The 19,946-nt window shown below is 40.1% G+C and overlaps 1 protein-coding gene and 1 pseudogene across 3 annotated transcripts in view; both read right to left on the minus strand.

Moving 5' to 3' along the window:
• GSTCD (glutathione S-transferase C-terminal domain containing) overlaps positions 1-19,946 on the minus strand; it is a 185,534-nt gene that overhangs the window by 72,511 nt on the left and 93,077 nt on the right. The window lies entirely within an intron of this gene.
• Positions 4,530-4,943, minus strand: LOC122731226 (annotated as a pseudogene).

Here is a 19,946-nt window from a genome sequence, read left to right on the forward strand (position 1 = left end):
TCTGTCAGGGTGGGCTGAACCAGTTTATGAAGCCTAAAAGCACCAAGCAATCCATTAGTCCCTCCCCCCACTGGCCTGTGGAACAGAGACAGATATTAGAGGAAAAAAATTGTTATCTGCTGAGACTTTAGGCATAAGGCTAATGCTATAAAATAAATCTACTTAGTTTTATATGTACAATATGAAGCTGAAAGACTGGGAAGAGTGGAAGAATATCACAAAACCATTAAAGATGAAAGAGGTGAATGGATGTATTTTAAACCACAGTCATTTATTTCAAAACATGTTCTAAACGGGCAAAGGCCAACATGCTTTTAAAAAAAGTTCCAGGGGTAGCTAGGTGGAGCAGTGGATAAAGCACTTACTAGCTGTGTGATCCTGGGCAGATTACTTAAAACTCATTGCCACCCCACCCCCCCCCCCCCCCCCGCAAAAAATCCACTGTACAAGTCAATAGTTTGTAGTCAATATATTTGCTGCCCAGTACCATGGTAGTGACCAGCACAGATACTCCCAGAGAAGAGTTCACACGTTCTGCAGTATTAGAGATGTAATCCAATTGTCACCAGCTTGCTAATGTAACGCTTCAGTAAAAGAGGAAAAACAGCCAACAACAACAAACAATAGTATGACAGAAGCAAAAGAGTTTATCACAGGGAAAAAATGAAATACCAAAAGAAATAACATGACATAAAACAAATCTGTGAAACATATCTAAATTCAGTAATGTAACACTACAGAGTTGAAAATAATAGTACAGGATATGCCATAACTTATTTTGAGGTTGATTCCCCATATTTGAGAACCTGCCTCCTAAATTAGGGTATGGTAGTGTTCATAATGGGTGGCGCAGTAAGTAGATAGAGCACTGGGCCTGGAGTCAGGAAGACTCATCTTCCTGGGTTCAAATCTGACCTCATACCCTTACCAGCTGTGTGACCCTGTACAAGTCACTTAACCTTTTGTTTGCCTCAGTTTCCTCATCTACAAAATGAGCTGGAGAAGGACATGGCAAAACTACTCCAGTATCTCTGTCAAGAAAATGACTGAACAGTGTTCTTAACATGTAATGAAGTGTTCTGACATGTTAGTGAAAATTTTTAGTGGAATTATAGATCATATATAGTTTTTAACACAATTCCTATAATGATAGAGAGAAATAAATCAACCTGTAAGGGAAACTTGGAAAAATATATGTACCAACATTGAATTGAAAAAGAAGAGAGCTAATAACACGTGATATACACTAAATGAAATTTGTGGGGTTTTTTTTGTTGTTGTTGTTTGATTTTTTGCAGGGCAATGCGGGTTAAGTGACTTGCCCAGGGTCAGCTAGTAAGTGTCAAGTGTCTGAGGCCACATTTGAACTTGGGTCCTCCTGAATCCAGGGCTAGTGCTTTATCCACTGTCCACGTAGCTGCCCCCCAAATTTGTGTTACGACAATGACTAATCTCATGGACAATTCAATTCTAAAGAAATTAGTGAAATTGTTTAGTCTAAGCAATTTTCGCATCATAGCATCAAAATATGGAGCTATATTAAAGGAGATAGGCAAAATAGCCTTTTATCATGGAAGAATATGTGTAAACACATACATAATACATAATAGTGACTCTAGAGCCTAAGAGTGCATAATGATATCTATAGCACTATTGCTATTGTTGTTGTTTGTCCTTTGCTCTTGAAGAGGACTAGGACATTCAGGAGGTGATGCCATGACTTGCAGTGAATTGGACTGAAGTGAGGGAGGGCTGTGCAAAGTCACCAACCTCACTCTCTCCTCCAGAGCCATCTGGGTCCAGTGACAAGATATATATCAGGATGACTAGACATGGCCCCGGATATTTAAGGCAATTGGGTTAAGTGAGCTGCCCAGGGGTACACAGCTAGTAAGTGTCTGAGGTGAGATTTGAATTCAAGTCCTCCCAACTTCAGGGCCAGTGCTTTATGCACTGCGCCACCTAGCTGTTCCAATGTCTATAGAATATAGAATAAGAGTAAAAGAAAGGTAAGATTTAACTAATCATAAATAAAGCTTTGCAGAAACAATTCATAGTCCTTAAGCTTTTCTATTTTTCTCTAAATCTTCTGAGGGAGCTATGATCATCTTATTACTGTACACACTTCTTCCACAGGTGCCAATCCTCTTGATCATGTCTTCTCATACACATTAACTCCTGTCCATGTTCCTTCATAGAGGATGCACAGAGGAGCCACTCAACACATGGGATGCCCTGAACAAGATCTTTCAATATTTCTCTGTAATATTCAGGTAATCCAACTGTTATCCTTTACTCTCGCACATGACTTGCCCACTTCCTTTTAAGGTGTTACATGGCCTTGATATCTTTTATATACATTTAATACATAAATTTTCACATAAAGTATCACATCATACAAAATATTAAAAAGTAGTGTAGGAAAAAATGAGTCTACAGAATTCTTGGATTTTTTCATTAAGTTGTTTCAGTTGTGAACAACCCTCTGTGACCCCATTTTAGGGTTTTCTTGGTAAAAATATTGGAGTGCTTTGCTATTTCCTTTTCCAATTCATTTTACAGATGAAGAAACTGAGACAAACGGGGTTAAATGACTTGCCCAAGGACACTCAGCTCAGTAAGTGTCTGAGGATACATGTGGACCCAGGAAGATGAGTCTTCCTGACTCCAGCTGGGCCTGGCACTCTATCCACTGTACACCTAGTTGCCCCCATTTCATCCTTGGCCTGAAATCCACCTAAAGTCAGTTCTCTTTCCCCAGCCCCTTCCCCACAACCCAAGGCATTAATAGATAAAACCAGAAAGAGGACAACCAATAGATACACCATAGAACAGATTTGTCATTGCTTCTGTAGATATGTAGTCTTATCATTTATGACTAGAATCTAACACAAATACATAAAGCTATAAGAAAAGAAATGATACTCAAGAAAATAAATATCAGGGAGCAGCTAGGTAGCTTACTAGTTGTGTGGCCCTGGGCAAGTCACTTAATCCTCATTGCCCCCCTCCCCCAATGAAAATAAATATCAGTTGAATTCAACCCAAAATAGACAGAGGATGTGGTAGAGGTATTTTAAAAAGTAATGCAGTAAAGGGGCAGCTAGGTGGCGCAGTGGATAGAGCACTGTCCCTGGATTTAGGAAGACCTGAGTTCAAATCTGGCCTCAGACACTTAACATGTACTAGCTGTGTGACCCTGGGCAAGTCACTTAACCTCAATTGCCTCACCCCCCCCCCAAAAAAAATAATGCAAAGACAAAAGATTTCCAAAAGAATGGGAAAGATTATTTATAATAATATTTCCAAAAATGGGAAAAGTTAATCAAGAAGACATCAGTAATTATCACCCCATATGCCTTCCCCATGCTTAGAAAATCTTTATTAGAATGGGCCAAAAATATGTATAAATATAAGGTATCAATGTGTTTAATGCTGGGAGTAGATAATGATAAAATACAATTCTAAAAGATCACCAGCAGCAGTGGTCTCCTCCACACAATACTGTTTACATGACATCATATATAATATCATTTGGTAGATGTAACCAAAATATTTTGTTAGGTGTCCCTTTGCTTACCAATGTTAACTGGTACATCAAACAAGGCGTGCGCTCCCCAGAGGCACGGTACAGTAGGAAGACCGGGTCTACTCCTGACCTTGTCACTGGCGAACCCAGGGTCAAATTCTGGCTCTTTCTTACTACTCCGACTCTGTGGTTTGGGGCGGGGCCTTACTTTTTTGGATCCAAGCACCCTCAGGTGTAAGATCAGGGGCTGGATGGCCTCTACAGTAAGTAATTCACAGCTCTAAATCTAGGTCCTGAGCGACATCCCCAGGGACCAGGAGCTCCTCTGGAGGTTGTTGCCAATGCAATGTTCTTTTTGGCGGATGACGCTGCACTGACGGAATGGTTCTCTGCTGTGTTGCAGGGCCTCCTTGAGGAGATGGTGATCGCTCAGGTAAGATGGACTTCACAGTCAGCACAGAAGACACTGAGCACATGGACAGGCATCGCTCAGCGCAGGAGAGAAAACTGGGCTGCATATTTTCTGGTCCAGTTCTGTGACTTCGTTGGTGCAGTAAACTCACTATCTCTACCCCGATCCAGCTCAGTAACTTAGCTGTGATTTAGGGAGTTCATGGGGTGTGTGTATGGGGGCCGGGGCATGAGGATAAATGACATATCCCAGGCCACAAAACCAGGAAGCCTGAGAGATGGCACTGGGGCCTGGGGCTTTCTAATGGTTACTTTATGCTGACTCAATTATTACTTAAAGATAAGAAAACACTTGAAGACTTGACCTTTAAAAGGATGCTAATAAATAGTTACTACCATAAGTTGGATATAAACAAATTCACACTATCTATGATAATCAGTGGTGTCAAACTCAAATAGAAGAGAGATAAGGATCCTTCATAAGGATTTCTGAGGGCCTCATACTGACTTAGAAAACCACATATTCACATTATCTAGGTTCTATTGTGTTTTTGATTTGTTAAATATTTCCCAATTACCTTTTTTTTTTGACATTTTATAATTTTATTTAAACGAAGTTCAATTTAGTTTTCATCTACATTAACTGTCTGTAAGCTTTTGAAAGTGGTGACAGGCACATAAGTAACCAAGGTATACAGCTTGTTTAGTGAATCTTCATCCTCATTGCGTTTCCTGAACAAACGCACTTGGATACAGTACGGAACATTCCTTATTCCTTTAGCCCAAACAGCTTTGCTGAGTCGATGCGTACACCTGGAGTTCCCATTTCTTTCATGGCAAATTTGCAGATTTCCTTGAGAGCCCGAGGAGTTCACTTTTTGAAGCCTACTCCATGAATCTGCTTGTGAATGTTGATGGTGTATTCTCTGGTCACCACCTCATTGATGGCAGAGCATCCCTTCTTTTTCTCTCCACCTTTCTTTGCGGGAGCCATCCTGCCCAGGACCAGGTTGGAAAGCCCAATTACATTTTAAGCTGCGAATGCTTGTTGTGGGCTACATATGGATCTCATGTGGGCACTGGACGTGTTTGATGTCTCTGGTCTAAATAATTCCTCCAGTGTCTAGCACAAAGTAAGCACTTAATAGATGCTTACTGAACTGAAATGATGAAGATGATCACTAACTCTTCTGAGATTGAGCTCTCACAAAGCTATCCAAGCCCCACACAAGTCCCATGATTTGCTCAGGGTCTCATAGTAAGTAGGCAGAAGAGGAAGGATTTGAACCCACACCCCCCTAATTACAAATACAACACTCTATCTACTAAGTCACACTGTGGATATTAACATATAAGAAATTTAATAAGTACTGTTAGTAGTATTTGGCATTTTTATTTAATGTGTTTCTAAACTCCTGAAGGATTTAATTAATGGATCCTCCCAAGACTTGCAAGATCGTTTATCTATTTTATAGAGGGAATATGACATAATGAATAAGGTACCTAGGTTCAATTCAAAGTCTGACATTCATTCGCTGCTAGAAATCAAAAGTGCTGCTGCTCACTTCAGCGCAGGCAGTGTCGGGTCTGTTCTGCCTCCACACCAGCCACCTCGCTCCCCTCAGGTTCAGTCTCCCACTTTCCACTTCCCCATTAGGACGTTAGCTCCCTGAGGAAGGACCACCTTGTTTTCTTGTTTTTGTGTCCCCAGTACCCAGCACAGTACCAGGCACAAAGAAAGGCCTTCAAACATGCTTTACCGTTTTGGTCCAGGGATATCAAGTCAATGAGACCCAACCCCGGTCCTGACACACCTCAAGGGAGTGCCTTAGTTCTCCATTTCAGGACAAGTGGTCCAAAACAATTAGGGGAAGAACTAGGCTGACTACATGAGTCAGCCTGCTCTCAAGCCACTGTTGCTCTAACTATACCTGCTGTTCAGATACAGGGACGAGCAGAACACTTCCTGTAATGTCAGGTATTTTTAAAGCACATTTTAAGCTCATTTCTCAATGAAAGACAATTATCAGGCAATTCATGCACCTCTCAACCCTTACACAGCAGGGTTGGTGCATCTACTCTGAAAGGTGCAGACATGCTCAGCATATACAAAGTTCTCTTCTGCGTGCTTGGCAAGTGAGGCTTACTGTTTCTATTGTGCAAACTCCTGATTTTTATTTATATATATATATATATATATATGTTTTTACACTAATTAAAATTAACTTAATCTACAATTAAATAAGTTACAATGATTTGGAAACCTAATATTTTTGCCTTAACATTATTTTCCCCAATTTAGTATTTTAATACTCCCCCCCTCCCCAATTTCTGTGACAAGTTTTTTTAGCTCTGGGTACTGTCCTCTTTGCAACTGTGCATAAATACAGGTCTAAAGATGAGCTAATCAACTAGTTGTTTTTCTTTCCTGGTTCCTCTTAACTGAGAGCTGGAAATAGCAAATCTCAAATTTGGATTGCTGACTAGTATACAATTCTGCTGACACAACAGTAATGCTTTGTGTGCTGCCAATCTATCAAGCCTCCAGAGTCCCTTGCAGCATAGCCAATAAAGCAATGAACATTACCGTTCTAAGAGTGAGTGATAAAGCTTCTCTGTTGTACAGCGCTGCCTCACGAGGCCTCCAGTCTGAAATGGAAGAATGGTTACTTTATCTTTGAAGGGATCTTATTTGGGAAGGCTAGGTTTGGGAGAACCCGTTCTCTGCCTTTGCCTTCCAATTGAATAGACTTTGACCCTATCTTGGTGTCAACCTTGTTCCCACTAAACCTCCCTCATGTGTTACACACACTGGCTTTTGTCTGACTATACCTGAATGCTATGCAATTATAGTGACCAAACTTCATTCCAGAGAAGAAATGAGATGAGAAAATGCTCTTCCCTCCCTTCTTTGCAGAAGAGGGGGAACTGTGGGTGTGAAATACTGCATATATTGGCTCCACTGATGTGTCAATTAGTTTTGCTGAACTGCCTTATTTTCCATCCCTCCTTTCTATTCTTTGCTACAAAGGGCCATATATGGATAGAAAGGTGATAGAAAAGCAAAATTAAAAATTAAGTGTTAAAAAACAAAATAAAATAATGAATAGATCAAGAACATGCTTGATGAAACGTAAGGAGGGACTGGCCAGTGATATTCTACAGAATTCACATAATCTTTTTTTTACCAAACAAGTGACTAAGATGTGTAGAAACATTAAGCTTATGAGATAATATTTGTAAGGTGATTAGCAGAGTGCCTGGTTCATAGCAGGCACTACGCAAATGCTTATTCTCTTCTCCTTCCCTGTGTTTTTTTATTTAAAGGAAGTGTTTGCTTCCGTGGAAATCTGTGTGGCTTACTGGAAGGACAGCTAATCTTGAATAAGGATGACCTAAATTTGAATTATATCTGGGACACATACTGGCTATAGATATAAATTGAAAATAAAAAATAAAAAAAACCCCAAAAACCTTTAAAATGCAGAGAAGGTGTGGACTTATAAGGATTCCTTGCTGGGATTTCCCTACTGAAATGAAATCACAGATCTGATCCTTCCACCCTACTAAAAAAATAAATGAGTTTGTAGAGGAAAATGCAGTTTTGAAGGCAGTCTTTATAAGGTATCATGCACAGAAACCATTTAAGACAGCCAGACACAAGACATACACAACTACAGTTATGTTTTTGTCTAATGATCTAAGTAATGACCTGCAGAAAATCCACCTATTATTCAGCCAAGGTCACAATGCCAAGAAATATCAGAGCTTACTAGACTCGAATCTGGGTCTTCTGTTTCCTCAGCCCAATGCTCTTTATATTACACCACGCATCTCTCCAGTTTTCTGTGACTTGGATATAAGATCTGCTAATTGGAATATTAGTGTTAATAAAAATGAAATGAGGGGGCAGCTAGACGGCACAGTAGATAAAGCACTGGCCCTGGATTCAGGAGGACCTGAGTTCAAATCTGGCCTCAGACACTTGACACTTACTAGCTGTGTGACCCTGGGCAAATCACTTGACCTTCATTGCCTTGCCCCCCCCCCCAAAAAAAAAGCTAAAAAAAAAAAAAAGAAATGAAATGACACAAAGGTCTATTACATCACAATTCAGACTATTCCTGCTGAAGCTTAAATACTTTGGCTACACAATGAGAAGAAAGGACTCAGTGGCAAAGACTCTGATGTTGGTAAAGACTGAATGCAAAAGGAAAAGAAAAGCAGAGGAAGGGATGCATGGATAGTGTTGTGGAAGCAATGAGCAGACTCTGGGAGACTGCAGAAGACAAGAGCATGCGTGTCCATGAGGCCACAAAGGGCCAGACATAACTGAGCAACAATAATCACCATAAATCTGAACATCCAAGCCCCTTTTATTTTTGCAACTGTGAAGAAAATGTTAATTTTCTGCGTTCTTACGGTGTGTGTGTGTATGCTCATTAATTAATGTCTTTGGCTGGCATAAACCTTTAATGTCTGGTCTTGTTACTGCTGTTTGTATTAAACTGTAAGTTCCTAGAGGACAGGGAGTTAGGATTTCTATCTGCTTGATTCACAAGAAGAGCTCAGTTAAATTTACAGTGATAATGCTGCATATGTGTGGGAAGATTATGCGATGGCTAAAACATGCATTTGAAAGTAATGATCCTTCCTAAATATAACAGGGTCATACTCGAGTACTCTTTTTTTTTCTTTTTTTTGCAAATGAGGAACCTGAGATGCAGGGAACAGAAGTCACTTGCACAAGGTCACAAAAGTTATCAGAATCTGAGGCAGGATTTGACGCTTTGACTCCAAAGCCTGTGCTCTTTCCACTGTACCACACCATTTCCTAAACTTAAATACAATTTTTAAAAATATTCCCTTTCTTTTTAATTATGAACTTGACAAAACCCAACAAGTATGTGTCCTTTTTGTCCTGTTTCCGTACAAGGTGGTAAAAAGAACAATAGATTTTTAAATAAAAAATTTGCTACAAGACATAACTTGATCTAGTTTGTAGTGTTAAGAGAAAAAAAAATCATGACTAGAAATGAGTTTAAATCTCAACTATTACAAACTACTTGGCTGCTTTTGATTGTTAAAAAATCAGCCTCAGATACTTAAATATAATCTAAATTAATGACTCTAGTTGTTGAATGGGCAGAAAAGTATAAAAGTTCGACATGAGGGGGCAGCTAGGTGGCACAGTAGATAGAGCACCGGCCCTGGATTCGGGAGGACCCGAGTTCAGAGCTGGCCTCAGACACTTGACACTTATGGCTGTGTGACCCTGGGCAAGTCACTTAACCCCCATTGCCTCTCAAAAAAAACAAACCCAAAAACCCAAAACAAAACAAAAAAAGAAAACAAAAAGTTCAACATGAGACACTGTCAAGTGGAGCCCAATTAGTAGATTATGAAATTACATCCTAAAGCTGATTATGTGGTTTAAATGTATTAAACAAGCTGTCACAAAAGGAAAAACTAAGAGATCCTGAACTAAAGGAATAAATATGTTGCTGCCATAGACAGCTGAGCTAGCTTTGTCTTTAAACTTTCGGGCTTAATCTAGGTTGGATTTACTGTGTCTCCCGGAGCTCCCCATGCCCCACTCCACCCCGACATTACTAGAGGGAACTTACAGAACATTAATAAGTCACACAGGATGAGAATGGGTGAATGTGCTGAGATCTGCCCTTTTGGAGGGCATCGTGCTGATGAAATCACAGAACTGCTGAGGTGTCCCCCGGTAAATGAGTATCCCCCCACTAGCACGATGCCTTATATTTGGGGCTTAATCCCATAGAGCCTGTTGTGAAGGCATGAGTTTGCTACAACACTGATATACTAGGGAACAATCTGAGCATCTTGCAAATCTAGTGTGCAACACCCTAAGAAACAGCAAGAATGCAGAAAACTGGACCACTTTACAACTCACAAGCTGCAATCCTTCCTAATGGGTTCATTTCCACAAGAAAACTTTGGGCCTTTTTCGTTTAATGTCCTATTTATGGTTTGGCGTCCAAGCACCACCGTCACTCCGCCTTCCTTGGAGTCACAGGACAAAGAGGTCACCCTCTCCTCTGTAGTCATGCACTTTGACAGCCCAGGTAAATGAACCGAGAAGCAGCCCCAAGAGTCAGACTCTGCCACTAATTACTGCAGTACTTAAGCATTTTCTTTAACAATTTAACATGTAAAAAACTGCACTACTATTTTTAGTAGGTTCTTAATCATTTTTATGTACTGACAAAATTTTTGAGTGTTGTATCTATTGGCTTTTTTTTCCATGACTGTGTACAGTAAGGTGATTTTTAGGAAGACATGTTGCATTATAGTAGAACTGACTACATGTTTTGGGGAGTAGGATCCAAGGAGGTAAATGGTAAGGAGTTAATCAACTTAAGAAAAATGGGAGATGGGAGGTCAAGGGGGTAGGAATTCAAGGGTGCAGCAGAGGATGTTACTGAAATATGGTCAAGTCTGAGGAGGAAAGAAAGGAAAATCAGAACAGGACTCAAAGACTCAAAGAGAAAGTAGGAAAGAAATAAGATACTGTGTCTCATAAAAAACAAATCCCTGTGGCATACATGTAAGCAATGTGCTTTATCAGTTACCTCATATATAAAACTAGTCAAAAGGAGGAAACTTTCCCATCAGAAAACAGCACAGTCCGATCAATGCTACTGATAAGTTCTCCAATTCCTTTCTTCTTCCTGCCCATTTTCCTCTAGGTGTTCAAGACTGCTCCCATCTCACTTTATCCTGTTTCATCTCACTTAAAATTGAAAGGCAATTAAAATTGAAGCTCACACCGAAATACATCTTATGTAATCTTGATCAGTAGTAGCAGGCTTGGCCCAAAGAACAACCAGAACTTCCGAGGACTCTAGGCTAGAACACGTTACCCACCTCCTGACAGAAAATTGAGAGTGGGGCACAGTTACTAGACATGGCCAGTGTGGGGATATGTTTTGCTTGATGATGTGTGCTTGTTATAAGGATTTTTTTTCTTTTCTTTTTTTCCAATGTGGGTGGAAACAGAAGGTGGGAGAGAAACTAGGGTTTTTTTTGTTGTTTTTGATTTTGTTTTTTTTGGTGAGGCAGCTGGGGTTAAGTGACTTGCCCAGGGTCATACATCTAGTAAGTGTTAAGTGTCTGAGGCCGGACTTGAACTCAGGTACTCCTGACTCCAGGGCCGGTGCTCTATCCACTGCGCCACCTAGCTGCCCCCTAGATGTTTGTTAATTGAAAAAAAAAATCAAATTAAAAAAAAAAGTAGCTTGTCTTGTCTGTCCCTTGCCAAGCAGTAGGAGGGTGTCAAAGAAGCTGAGTTGGCGCTGTGACTATAGTAGCCAATGTGAGGTGAGACTCCTAAAACTGCCCCTTCTGTGGCCATCCCCTGGGGCCAGATCAACTTAAAAGAGGTGATGCCAGTCCCATTGGCATAAGGGTTTCACTGGTAGATACGAGCTAACTTTTATGGCTGCTTTTTCTCCTGGATCGGGCTACTTCTTGGCTGTAATCATGGTTGTTGGTAGAAAGCTCCTCTTTTTTTTTTTTTCAGTTTAAACAATTTCAGTTGTTGTTTTTTAAGATTCTTTTGTTAGCTTGCCAGTTGGCATTCTGTTGATTTATCGCCTGAAAGAGGAATAGAGGCAAAATTCTAAATAGATGACTGTTATCGGAACTGATTAAGAATCTCTGTTCCCTCCAGAAGACGGTAATAATGGAAATGTCATATGGGACTTTAGTCAAAGAACGTGAGGGCTGTAGACAACAGTATCTTTTAGACCTTGGACTTGAATCAAAAGGCAGAGAAATGTGAGGAGATATGCTGAAAGTATGTGCATAAACATACTCAGCCTACCCTTCCTCCACCTTCTCTAGGGCTATCCAGTTCTGTGATGAAGAAAGTGCCAACACGTCAATCCCACCCCTGATACTGACTAGCTATGTGACCGCTGGGCCTCAGTCTCATCACCTGTAAAATGGAGACAATTCTGGTCATGACTATTTCTCAGGGTTGTTACAAGGCTCAAATGAGAAAATGCATGTACAAGTACCATGTCACTGCTATTTGTTACCTCACTGAGCGCCAACGATCTATAAAAGCCTCACGTGTTAGGCATTTGACACCCTTCACAATTGGCTCTAGTCCATCTCTCCAGGCTTGAGTACTCTGCTTCCCCTTAGGCTGGCCTATGTGCCGCTGCCTACAAGGGACAATGCACTTCCCCCTCCACATCACCTTTTCTCCACGCCCAGAATGCTTCCTCTCCTCAACTTGGCCTCTTAGAACTCCAAGTCCCCCTTCAAGGCTCAGCTCAATTGCCATTCCCTTCACAAAAAGTATGTCCTCTTCTAACAGTTCTTACCCCTACCAACTTCCTAAATTATCTTGAATTTTTTTGGACATATGTTGTATTTACGTGTCTAAGTCCATGTTGTAAACCCTTCCTCCCCCAAAAGAATATAAGGTGTTAAAGTCTGTCTCATTTTTGCACTTGTATTCTTGGTGCCTAGTTTTATGCACAAAATAAGAGCTTAATACTGTTTTTTCATTCATTCATTCACAAAGTAGGCATTTAATAAATGCTTGTTGAACTGAACTATCCAAAAAAGATTCATATGTGTTTCGGTTATGATGAAGGGCTATGAAAGAATTCTGGAAAGTGTCAGTAGATAAACAAGTAAACAAGCCAAGGATCCCAGTGTGGGATCATGCTACAGTTCTGGAACTAGGCACTACTGTATTTCCAGGAGAAAAAGCAGCCATAAAAGTTAGCTTGTATCTGCCGGTGAAACCCTTATGCCAATGGGATTGACATCACCTCTTTTAAGTTGATCTGGCAAGTGACAGAGAAAGAGGACAAAGTCGGGTGAGAAGCCCATCAAAACTTTCTAGACCTTCTCTGAGAGGACAGAGATAGAGAGAGCAACAAACCCACTCTTGTTCCACTTGAGAAAAATAAGAACAATTTATATCTGGTGCTGAGGAGAGGAAGTCCTGTTACATCACTGCTACTAGTCCGCAGTGTGAGCCAAGGACCTAACTGACTGAAAGGAAAACTGTAATTCTTCAGGTCCCTCACACTGCAGTAGCCCAGAACAAAAGGTCAGTCGAGCTACCACAAGCCTCGTGTTGGGTGTGTAGACAAGCGCCCCGGCTCTCAGACTCATAGCACTGTCATACATCAAAGAGAATATTTTGCTGTTTCATCACAGTAAATAACCCTAGAGGGGCAAGAGGGTTTTTAAGGTCCCTTTCAGCTCCAAACCCCCACAATTTCATGAAACAGACACATTTTGGTGCCGTTGTATTCAGTCGTATCTTGCTCTTTGTGGTCCCATGTGGGGTTTTCTTGGCAAAGATACTGGAATGGTTTGCCATTTCCTTCTCCAGCCAATTTTACAGATGAAGAAACTAAGGAAGACAGGGTGAAGTGACTTTCCCAGAGCACACAGTCTATCAGTGTCTAAGGCTGGATTTGAACTCATGAAGAGTCTTGCTGGTGCTCTATCCACTGTGTCACCTGGCTGCCACAAATACTGTTTGCACATTATTTCACAGGACATTTAATCCTAAGTCTCAGAACCAGAGAATCTTCAAGGTGGATGGGACTCCAGAGGCTATCCCATCCAACTACCAAATCCATGTTGGAATCCCTCAGAGACCCTCGCCTTGAACAGAGCCAATGATGGGGGGCTCTTATTCCTCCCCTTTCCTGGAAAATATACACCTAAGCCAAGAGAATTATAGATCCTTGAAGTCTTAGAGTATGTTATTTATCATTTAAATTTTCTTGGAAAGAATTAAAACTATTTTACTTGCCCATTCACTTGACATATGGTACAGTTTTTAAAATAATTCATTTTTGTCAGGCAATATTTTATTCCTACAAAAATTAAGCTATGCTATAAATACAACACTTTAGTGGTTAAACAACATGTTGTAAGTCTAGAATGAAACTGGAAGTAGATAAAAATGCTTTTTACCACAAGGTTATAGATGCTTACTGAACATTTTAGCTAAACTTGAATCAACATATTCAAGAAATATACTGAGATGCAACTGTGGGAAGAGATATTTTTGACGAGGGCTCTCTAATCAGTAGCTATATATTATGGAATATGGTTATCATATACAAAATTATACTGCATGGTTTATGTCACCATCACCCCCATGTTTGGACTCTGTAAGGAAGTAGATGGGGTGGAACACATAGGTTAGCCTTTGGTGGAGATCCCGCTAGGATGTATAGGTATTTAAGAGCCCCAGCATGCTTCCTTGTTGGTGACGTACAACGCAGGCCCTACCTTGTCCCTGCCTACAAGTCTGAACTCTGGTGTTTCCCTGACTTTTAGCACTATGCCTGTTTTTCTTGACTCTAATTTGCAATGCTCCTGACCTTGGCTTCAAAAATAATGCTGGTTTCAGGTATTTCTGACTTCAATTAGGTGACATGAACATGAATTAGAACATGAACATGTTCTAAGATGGATAATAACACAACCCTGGCTCTCTATTGCTGCCTCTACCTGATGGTTTAGTGCTCTCGACCCTGGACAGGGTATGAACTTTGATTAATTCTAGCAGCACTGCTAGGAAAGGTCTGTGCTGCTTCACTGACACTCCCTCATTTTAATGCATACTAAAATAGATTGACACAGCATACTTCTGATTATTTTACATTATAATACTTGGAATACAGAGTTCTCCTAGAATCCAAAAGAGCGTGTTTTACTTGACTGGATCCTAGGAGTCCAGAATTTCATTTTCCAATTGACTGACTTGGCAGCATCTCTTGAATATGCCCCCTTCTCTCCTTGGACACTGTCACTACTCGGGTTACAGGCCCTTATTACTTCATGCCTACACTACTGTAATAGCCGCTAGTGGGTCTGCCTGCCTCAAGTTTCTCCCCACTCCAATCCATTCTCCATTCTGCCACTAAAGTGATTTTCCTAGAGTGCAGATCAGATCCTGTCACTTTCCTGCTCAATAAATTTCGGTGGCTTCCTACTCCTCCAGTATTAAATCAACAATCCTCTGTTTGGCATTCAAAGCCCTTTATAACCTAAACCTCAGCTCCCTCCTTTCCAGTCTTCTTACACCTCCCTCCCTGCCACATACTCTTGGATCCAGTGACACTGGCCTCTTGGATATTCCATGAAAAAGACACTCCCCATCTTCCATCTCTAGGTATTTTCCCTGGTTGTCCCCCATGACTGGGCCATGCCTAGTTTGGAAAAGTCCTCTAAGTCACTGAAAGCACTACATATCGTCAGACAGAGGGACTGGTTCAAAAAGTTTCATGCCATGATAGACTAACTCAGATCTCTAACACCGAGGTACTCCATGCCCTTGCCTACATTGTAACCCATGTGATGGCTGCCTCCCTGTCTGTTTAAGGGAGGCAGAACTAAGACATCGCACGAACTATCGGCAGACTTTTACTTGGTAGATCTTTTAAACAGTGGTTGCTGACTCGCTGCCTACTGCTACACTCCATTTCTGCCATTGGCTAGGTCTCTTATTGGAGATGAGCCCGCAGCCATCCAGCAGTGGTGCCCTGTCTCCCCTCAACAGAGATGCTACTGTCAATGCCGCTGACCTCTAAGGGGAAAAATCACTTAGTCTTGCAAGACCTTCCTCAGAAAGAGGCCGGGAATTAGGGAATATCTGTTTCATATGTTTGAACACAAGAGAGTTTTATGTCGGTGTCTGTCACTGGTGTTGAGGCTGCAGATACATGTCAGAGAAAATACACCTACAGAGTCTCTAATTTCATATTTTTGAATAATGATCTTGGTTCTGAATTCATGACTTAAAAAATAAAAATTATATGAATGAAGAGAGAAAAAATTCTAGCCATTAGCCCAGTGAGGTTAGCCAGAGCACTAATCCTGGTTTATTCCTTTGAAACTCTGGTACCTGGGCACCCTTTCCAACAGCAAATGGTTGATTTTCCTTATAAGACAAACAGAAAACTGTTAAGGATCTTGATGACAACTTTCTTAAAGATAAATAACTTTATAGAAGGTAGAGGAAGTCTTAGTGCAGCTTTAATACCTTAAAGAGATAAAGGGGTGGCAAGAATGCACAAAATAACTATACAAGAAAGCTCTTAACATCACCAGTAACCATGAAGGTGATCTAAAGTTAGACATACTAAAGAATGAAGTCCAGTGAGCTTTAGGAAGCACTGCTAACAATAAGGCTAGCAAAGGTGATGTAATCCCAGCTGAGCTACGTAAAATCCTAAAAGATGATGCTATTAAAGTGCTGTACTCAATATGCCAGCAAATTTGGAAAACCTAACAGTGGCCAAAGGACTGGAAAAGATAAGTTCATATCCTAATCCCAAAGAAGGGTAATGCAAAATTTCCAAACAACTGAATTTATTTCATGTGCCAGAAAGATTATGCTTGAGATTCTGCAAACTAGGTTTCAGCGATATGTAAATTGAAAATTACCAGAAGAGTAGGTCGGTTTTCAAAGAAGTAGAAGTAGAGGCCAAATTGCCACCACAGGTTGGATTATGGAGACAACAAGGGAGTTCCAGAAAAACATCTATTTCTGCTTCGATGATTACACTAAAACCTCTGACTGTGTGGATCACAACAAAATGGGGCATATTATCTTACTTGTCTTCTGAGGAACCTGTATGCAGACCAAGAAGCAAGTTAGAATAGAACATGGACCATGGAACAACTGATTAGTTTAAGATTGGAAAAGGAGTATGACATTGTCACCTTGTTTAATTTATACGCTGTGGGGACCAATTTTTAATTGGGTAGTGTTAGGTAAGCGGCTCACTGCAATATCGGGGCAAGGAAGGAGACCAGCAGCCTCCCTCAAAACATAATAGGATTTATTTTAACAAGAATGAACTTAAAAAAAGACACGAACAGGATCAGTAGGATCAAGGGAAAGGAAATAAAACGGGGAAAGGGAAATTATACAACCTGAAGAAATACCACTGCCCAGGAATCAGCAGAGAATACACAGCAGAGCTCCTGTCACCTTCCAGCGTCCAGCTAGAATGGCCAATTCTCCTACCCCAATCCCAGAAACCCCCCCAGCCAATTGGATGGCCGCTCTGACAGTCACATGACTGCCCTCACTCACTAGGCTTCCAATCATTATAATTTTGCCAGGCCCATGTAGGCATTGGCAAGTGGTGATGACGTGAGGTGCCGGGGCCATGGCAACGGCTACAACCAGTGGGTGGAGCACCGTTCGGTTTGTGGAGCCCCAGGCCAGTGGGCGCCGAGGCATAAAAACCTCAAATAACAATTAATTCTTTACAATGCAGAGCATACCATATGAAATGCCATGCTAGATGAATCAAAAGCTGGAATTAAGGTTGCTGGGAGAAATATAAACAGTCTCAGCTATGCAAATGATAGCACTCTGATGGCAGAAAGTGAAGAATTAAGAAGTCTCCTGAAGAGGGTGAAAAACTGGCTTGAAGCTTAACATCAAAAAAGAAGGGAGGGAGGGAAGGAGGGAGGGAGGGAAAGAGGAGGAGGAGGAGGAGGAGAAGAAAAACTAAGATCTTGGAAACCGGTCCCATCACTTCCTGCCAAATAGAGGGAGAAGAAATGGAAGCCATGTCAGATTTTATATTCTTGGGCTTAAAGATTACTGCAGATGGTGACAGCAGCCATGAAATTAAGACGCTTGCTCCTTGGAAGGAAAACGATGGCAAATTTGGACAGCATAGTAAAAAAGCAGAGACATTACCTTGCCAACAAAGGTCCAAACAGTCGAAGGTATGGTTTTTCCAGGAGCGATGTATGACTATGAGAGTTGGACTATAAGGAAAGCCAAGTGCCACAGAAATGACACTTTCCATCTGCAGTGCTAGAGAAGACTCTGGAGAATCTCTTAGGCAGCATGGAGATAAAATCAATCAATATTTAAAGAAATTAATTCAGTCTATTTGCTGGAAGGTCACATACTGAAGCTAAATAAAGCTTAAATACTCTGGCCACATAATGAAAAGATGGGACTTACTGGAAAAGACCCTGATGTTGGGAAAGTTTGAAGGCAAAAGGAAAAGGGAATGGCAGAGGATGAAATGGATAGATAGTCTCATGGAAACAAACATGAACTTGGACATACTTTGAGAGATAGTAGAGAATAGAAGGCTTTTGGACATGACTGAGTAACTGAACAACAATTGTTTAAGATTGCACCAGAGACATTTTACATATATTTTAAGAAATTGTTAAGCAGTGAGTCAACTATCCCAAAAAAAATCATTGTCTCACCCTTGGGAGTTTCTTCTGACAATATTATTTCAATAATGTTTTCTCCATTCTGATTACAGAAGTAGTGAATGAAAGTATAAAATATTAGTATGATCTATATTATCAAATATTTTTACTTTTTATCACATTCATTAACATTAGTCAAGTATAGGGAAATTAAGGTTTAGAAATGAAGTATCTACAACTAGATAATAGTTGGATTAGAAAAGTTATCATTAAGGAAAAATGATTTCGAAACTGGTATCAACTGAATATGGGTGATTTTTGTTGAGTTTGCATTCACAACATTTTGCTAGATAAAGATGTAACAACTGATTTCCAAAATTTAAGATTTTTAAAAGTATTCTCTTATCAACAAATTTAAATGTTCACTTTATCTAGTTCATTCATTTCAGAAAAATTGGAATATTTACTCCATCTGGGGTATTCAGCAACCTTTGCACCTAAAAATAAACATGGAATTAGGGAAGAAGACAAGGGCTTCATGATTACAAACATCAAGAAAACAAGAAAAAATACATTATTTTGATGAAATTGTGCAAATATCTGGTGATGAAGTAAATTTAACAATAAAGCTGTCCCTTGTTAATCTTAAAGTAACAAAGATAATAAGAATTAATATTTCTGTTACTAAAAAACTTAACTAAAAAAAACTTAACCAGGTTAAAAATACAATAATAACAGTATAAAGAATATATAAAAAGGTTCTACAGATACTTTGCCCCTCTTCTTCAGACATCTGCTGCTGAAAATTCTCTATTGCTGGCTCTTTCTTGCCTCCCACCCAAGAAAATCCTGTACTCTCCCTTATGGTTCTTCTAAACAATTGGGAGGATGCAGATTTCCAATCTATGTAATGGATTTAGTAATTCTTCCTTCCTATCTGGTATGGGATTCCCTTCCTTCTCCTTACTAATCTCCAGACAAATGAAATCAACATTGGCTGCCAAAGAGTCACACCAGTCAATCATGGTAGAACTGTGCTGTTATATGTTGTTCTGATGACTGTCAATACAATAAGAAACTTCAGTTCAACGTAATTTTCATCTAAGTCTTCCCCATGGGTCTCTAAATGCCTCATATTTCTTAGTATTTCATTACTTTCACATGACATAATTTGTCCAGGAATTCTCCCACCACTGGAAATCCAGTTTTCCTTCACAAAGAGCTACTAAGAATATTTTGTTACATATGGGACCTTCCCAAATTTCACCTTGTTGCTCAACTGGGTGAATGGGCACAAGCATTTTTGTTCCCTTCTTCATACTCGGTCATCCTTGGAGAGTTGGAGAAGTGTTAGATTCTGAACCTGTATAAATCTAGTGATTTGCTCCTGGCTATTTAATAGCTGGGAAGCCTCAGCAGGGCCTTGAAACAAAATGAAGGACCAGTTATTTTTCACATACTTATCAAAACCTCACATAGAATAAAGAAAAGTTATTAGAAGTCACTGAATTAATATGGAAGCCAACAAGGAAACACTTTCAGAGGGATTACAAATTGATTCTGTAAAGTGAAAAAACAAAAAACACCATCAGTGGAGCAACAGGAAGAAATTTTTACAAACCAAAGGATATTATGGAAGAGACTTAAGTAGGTTCAGTGAAGGAAGAAGCAACAAGTATACTTCTTTCAGAAAGATGTTTGTTCTAAAGAATAAAAAGAAAAACTCAATTTCCTGAGGATGTGATCTAGTATTAGTCAAACCAGGTGCAATATCCAATCTTATCCAAATATA

The sequence above is a fragment of the Dromiciops gliroides genome, chromosome 6, assembly GCF_019393635.1.
Source record: "Dromiciops gliroides isolate mDroGli1 chromosome 6, mDroGli1.pri, whole genome shotgun sequence".
Lineage (NCBI taxonomy): Eukaryota > Metazoa > Chordata > Mammalia > Microbiotheria > Microbiotheriidae > Dromiciops > Dromiciops gliroides.